The sequence below is a fragment of the Podarcis melisellensis genome, assembly GCF_964234715.1.
Source record: "Podarcis melisellensis genome assembly, chromosome: 14".
NCBI classification, from domain to species: domain Eukaryota; kingdom Metazoa; phylum Chordata; class Lepidosauria; order Squamata; family Lacertidae; genus Podarcis; species Podarcis melisellensis.
In genome coordinates this window covers 11,494,405-11,500,404 of record NC_138546.1, presented here as the reverse complement: position 1 = coordinate 11,500,404, position 6,000 = coordinate 11,494,405, and the positions used below count along the sequence as shown (strand labels likewise).

At 43.6% G+C, this 6,000-nt stretch overlaps 1 long non-coding RNA gene across 1 annotated transcript in view; it reads right to left on the bottom strand.

Annotated features, from left to right (window-relative positions):
• Positions 1-3,082: 3,082 nt before the first annotated feature.
• The window catches only part of LOC309357309, a 31,459-nt gene continuing 28,541 nt past the window's right edge, over positions 3,083-6,000 (bottom strand). Inside the window, exon 3 of the long non-coding RNA XR_014163075.1 lies at positions 3,083-3,708. This is a non-coding gene — a long non-coding RNA (uncharacterized lncRNA). The remainder of the gene's footprint in view (positions 3,709-6,000) is intronic.

Genomic DNA, 6,000 nt, shown 5'->3' with positions numbered 1-6,000 from the left:
GTATTACCATATAGCATATATTCAACACAAAAAACTGCAACAATTTGTTGTTGACAAAGGACAGCTGGACATATAAAGGGCCCCATTACCTTCAGCAGCTTAGGGCCTCATCAAACCTAAATCTGGCCCTGTCTGCAAGTGTTGCATTTAAGAGCAGAAGAGGAGCTCTACTGGGTCAGGTAACAGGGCAGTTTAGCTCAGCATCTTGTTCTCACAGTGGCCAAGCAGATGTCTCTGAGATACCCACAGAGCAGCCCTCTCACCACGTATGATAACACAAAGCTCCTGCTTGCAGGCTTCCCAGAGGTATCTGCCTGACCATCATAAGAACAGGATTCTGGACCAGATGGACCTTTGCTCTGATCCTGCAGGGCTTGTCTTATGTTCCGATGGGCTCAAAGTCAAAAGCAAACTGATGCACCAACTTGCTGCTTGCAATAGCCCCGTTCTCCCCTCACACTTGTGCTTCTGTGCGGCAAAATTACATGCACAGCTAAGCGCCTTGGAGTTTTTCGTTTCGTTTGCCAAACTGTGATCTTGGTGGGCCATTAAAAGTCACCATTAACACACCAGGATTTATCATGTTTACCTTTTTGTGCTCTTTTAACTTGTCACATCGGCCGTGTAAAACTAGGTCACCGTTGCTGATCAGACATGGCTTTTTCCCTTTTTCGCTTTTGACAGATGTTTGGCTAGAGGGAGGGAGGAAGCTACAGACCTAAGAGTTATTTCCCAGGAAGCTTGCTAGAAGGTTAGTATGACCAGAACACTGCACAAGCTGCCTCCTCTAAGTGTCTCTCCTTTTTTTGCTAAGGAAACTGTCATAACAACTTGAATTTAGAATGCAGACTGATCAAGGAATAAAAGCCTCCTGAGAATGGGTAGACGAGGCAAAGTGCTACTTGTGAAGGGGTGAGAATGAACTTTTACGGCATGGAGAAATGCCAGATCTTTTATTCCTGAAATGCGGAACTCTCCATTAGAAAGCTGATTATTTTTTGTCTCTTTGTACAGGCTGCCCTGTGTGTGTGTGTTTGTGTGTGCACTGTTGTTGTTGTTGTTGTTTAGTTGTTTAGTCGTGTCCGACTCTTCGTGACCCCATGGACCAGAGCACGCCAGGAACTCCTGTCTTCCACTGCCTCCCGCAGTTTGGTCAAACTCATGTTGGTAGCTTCAAGAACACTGTCCAACCATCTCGTCCTCTGTCGTCCCCTTCTCCTTGTGCCTTCAATCTTTCCCAACATCAGGGATGTGCCTTCAATCTTTCCCAACTCTTTTCCAGGGAGTCTTCTCTTCTCATGAGGTGGCCAAAGTATAGGAGCCTCAGCTTCAGGATCTGTCCTTCCAGTCAGCAATTAGGGTTGATTTCCTTAAGAATGGAGAGGTTTGATCTTCTTGCAGTCCATGGGACTCTCAAGAGTCTCCTCCAGCACCATAATTCAAAAGCGTCAATTCTTCGGCGATCAGCCTTCTTTATGGTCCAGCTCTCACTTCCATACATCACTACTGGGAAAACCATAGCTTTAACTATATGGAACTTTGTTGGCAAGGTGATGTCTCTGCTTTTTAAGATGCTATCTAGGTTTGCCATCGCCTTTCTCCCAAGGAGCAGTCGTCTTTTAATTTCGTGACTGCTGTCACCATCTGCAGTGATCGTGTACACACTAGGGACTGCTACTTTCTTCTAACTGAGCCTCCATCCCTGCTCGATTCAAACTTCTGCTGCTGTTTTAAACCATTACTTTCCCCCTCTCAGTGTCCTTCCCTTCTCACTCCCATGCCATAACCATAGCTGTTGTGCAACCTGCCTTTGCCTTTGCTCCCCTAACCCTCCCTGACTTCATGCAAATCATGTGATGTGGCACCGCACATCCTCCAATAGGGGCTGTGCAACTGTGTGTCCATGTGGAGCATTGGAGGACCTGGGAAACCAGGGTTCAAACCCCGCCACACTCAGCCATCAAGCTCTCTGAGTGACCTTAGGTCAGTTTCTCAGCCTAAGCACCCTCAGAGAGTTGTTTTCTGCTGCTCCAGAGAAGCGGACACGGAGCAATGGATCCAAACTACAAGAAAGAAGATTCCACCTAAACATTAGGAAGAACGTCCTGACAGTAAGAGCTGTTCAACAGTGGAATTTGCTGCCAAGGAGTGTGGTGGAGTCTCCTTTGGAGGTCTTTAAGCAGAGGCTTGACAACAATATGTCAGGAGTGCTCTGATGGTGTTTCCTGCTTGGCAGGGGGTTGGACTCGATGGCCCTTGTGGTCTCTTCCAACTCTATGATTCTATGATTCTATGATTCTGTGAGGATCAAATGAAAAACAGAAGAACCACTTATGCAACCTTGAGCACCTTGGAGCAAAGGTACATATAATCTCAGAACCATAGAGCTGGAAAGGACATTGTGGGTCATCTGGTCCAACCCCCTGCAATCCAAGAATCCTACACATAGCCATCCTTGGGAGGCTCAAACCACCAACCTCCTAGTTAGCAGCCAGACACACTGACCCATTGTGTATATGTAAAAACAATAACTTTATCATTATCATAATCATCATCACAGACCATAGCTGTCAATTTTTCCCTTTTCTTGCGAGCAATCCTATTCGGAATAAGGGAATTTCCGTTAAAAAAAGGGAACAGTTGACAGCTATGTCACAGACATACAATAGCTTGCCACTTGGCATCAATAACTCTTGCTATCGATGGACTGAATAGATTTCCAGAAATTTGTGGGTAAATAATACAAATCCCTTGGTAGAGCCAGCCCTACCGTTAGACAAAAGGAAAAAGTTGTCCTGGGAATTGGGGGCTACAGGGGAAACATTACATGCCAAATGGTCTATGCCCTAGCCAGATGGTGGGCGGGATATAAATAAGTTGTTGTTGTTATGCACTGGTGGGATCTCCTGGCTGTTCAGCTGCAACAGCAATTCTCCCAGTTGCTCTCCTTCCTCTCCAAGTTTGCTTCCATAACCACAGGCCGTCGCTGGAATGCTTTGACAGGTGTCAAACAAGGCATGTGCAATAAACTAGATTATAATCGGTCTAGTTACCTCTGCAGAAATTGCATCCTTTCTCAGTGTTGATTTTAGAAAATGTTTTATTGAAAAGGTTAGCTAACGATTTCCAACTTTAACACATCTCAAATGTAATTCATTAAAATGACAGTGCACAGTAAATTTTTAGCATCAAAGGCTAATTCATTCTCCTTCCTTCTCTCACCCCCCCCCCATATTTTACATAACATCATTGCCAGCAGAAGAGAGAATATATTGTTATTTTAATCATCATGTGCCGAACATATAATTTTTTAAAGGAGGAATTTACTTTTAATGTAGGTTGGGTCACAGGAGAGCAATTATATTAGATAGCAAGGATGGTATGGCATTATTTAAAATATCCTTTCAGGTCAGCTTCTTTTACTTATCTAATTTATCAACAGTTTTGGGCTAGCGGTTTCCATAATTGTATTAGCATAATACCTAGGTATGTAATTGCTTTTTGATTTCCTCCTTTCTAATCACAACGTCAACCTGTTAACTTGGTGAAAAGTTCATATTTGTGTCTGCTTGAAGATTATATATATAATGTTTTTAGGGAACCAATGAGTGATGATATTCATTTCTCTTTAAGGTCAGGCATTATGGAGATGTTGAAATGCCGACTCTCTCCTGGAGTAGGATCACTGGAGGTTGGTGTCTATTGGTCCTAGGAGGACAGAAAGCAGGGAAGCAAACAGTATAGGCAACACCCTATTTATGTGCATTCAATACATACATGGCCATGCATATGCACATCACGCCAAACCTGAAAGTGACCCCAGAACATCACAGAAACATCACAAAAAGGGGAAGAACAGGACGGGGCTGGGGCAGAACAGGGTGTTTGCAGGCTTTTCCAATGGTGTTTCAAATATACACAATTTCACTGATGCCTTGGAACATAAAAGGTAAAGGTAAAGGACCCCTGACAGTTAAACCCAGTCGCAAACGAATCTGGGGTTGCAGCGCTCATTTCGCTTTACTGGCCGAAAGAGTTGACGTTTATCTGCAGACAGTTTTTCCGGGTCACGTGGCCAGCATGACTAAGCAAAACCAGAGCAGCGCACGGAAACACCATTTACCTTCCCACTGGAGCTGTACCTATTTATCTACTTGCACTGGTGTGCTTTCGAACTGCTAGGTTGGCAGGAGCTGGGACCGAGCAACGGAAGCTCATCATGTTGCGGGGATTCAAACCGCCGACCTCCTGACTGGCAAACCCTAGGCTCAGTGGTTTAGACCACAGCACCACCCGTGTCCCCACATAAATGGGGGGGGGGTTGCCTGTAGATGGTGCCAGAGCCAATGACAGGCAGAGCCAACTCAATTTACTTTTGCCCCCATTCTTCTCGCTACTGAGTTTTACAGTGGTAACATTGAGACTAAGGAGGAAGAAATCGATAAGGCAGTACCTTGACTGGTTGTAAGTAAGAAGGCAAGGAGATAGTGCCTGCTGTGGGCAGACTGAGATTGGTGAGACAGTGCCCTGTTTGCCTTACCTGATCAATAAAATATTTGAGGAGGCAGGGCACCCCCCAAAGTTGGTAGGCATTGCCATTCCAATTGTGCGTTAGCACTGCATCTTGTGATCAATTTTGTGGGGCGGGGTTTACATGGGTCCCCCGATTCAAGTTGGCACCCCTGGGCGGAACAATTTGCCTCACTGAGTAGACACACAAACTTGCCTTTCCCTTGAATACATAGTTTTCTCTCTCTTTTCTTATTCTCAGATTTCTGTAGATTTATCTAAACAAGATTGAATGACCTAGTGAGCTTAACTGGCTGGAGAGTCAAACCTGGGTCTCTCCAATCTTAGCCCAGCACTCTAACCAATGCACTGCATTAAAGCATGTGGTCATAATACTCAGTTCAATATTTAGAAATGAAAAATGGAACCACAGAAAATTCCTAATGCATTCGTTCAATTGTCAAGCATTTCTCAACTTTTGCTGTTGGACTACAACTCCCATCATCCGTGATCATTGACTATGTTGGTTGGATATGATGCGGGTTGTAGTCAAACTATATATGGGAACCAAGGATTGGGGTAGGCTACATCAGTCCTACTTTACGCACAATACCAGGTAATTCAGATGAGAATTTTGGAAATGTTCCATATTTCTAAAGACAATATGGCAGTTTTCATTGACATGCTTTCTGTTTTTTAACGGTAGGTTTTAAACTTTTTTAATTGTCTGGCTCCAGTTAGTGGAGCTGTAATCGAAATATGTTTGCACAATTGCTGCCATACTACTTAACAGTGTTGCTTAAGTGCTTTTTAATTGTTGGAGTTCAGCCAAAGAAATAACAACGTCTACAGAACACCATTTGGAGATTAGTGAAATTTAGCTTTGAGCATCTGCATTGGTAGATGGCTGGGAAGAAGGGGTGCTTGGGGTAATTTGATTTCTGTTCAGTCAAATGTGAACTAACCTGATCCATACAGCACCCAGATTGGAATCTAATTTCTTTTGGATTTGTGATACATTTCTTGACTCAAAATAATAACAATGCCCAAGTGTGTTTAGAATATATTAGTTTTTCCAACTAAGGCCACATACACACCATACATTTAAAGTACCATATTACCACTTAAAACATTCACGACTCCCCAACATGAAATCTGGGATCTGTATTTTTTTTAAAAAAATTAGGTGCTGAGAGTTGGTTGGTTGGTATTCCGCTTCCAGAGGTACAATTTCCAGAGTGGATTGGCAATCAACCAGTCTTCAAAAGGAACACTGGTTTCACTTTCAACAACTACATCTGCATGTTTTTATTATGGTGGTGGTGGCAATTACTGAGCCGAAAGAGCAACATGCAGCTTTTGGTGGGTTTGCCACTGCCTTCTCAACATCCCAGTCCCATTTAGGCAAGAGCAAAAAGAAGAAGAAAAACTTCCCTGAGGCAGCTGAGAAAACTCATGCCTCTGGTTTCATACAAAATAAAAAAAATTCTT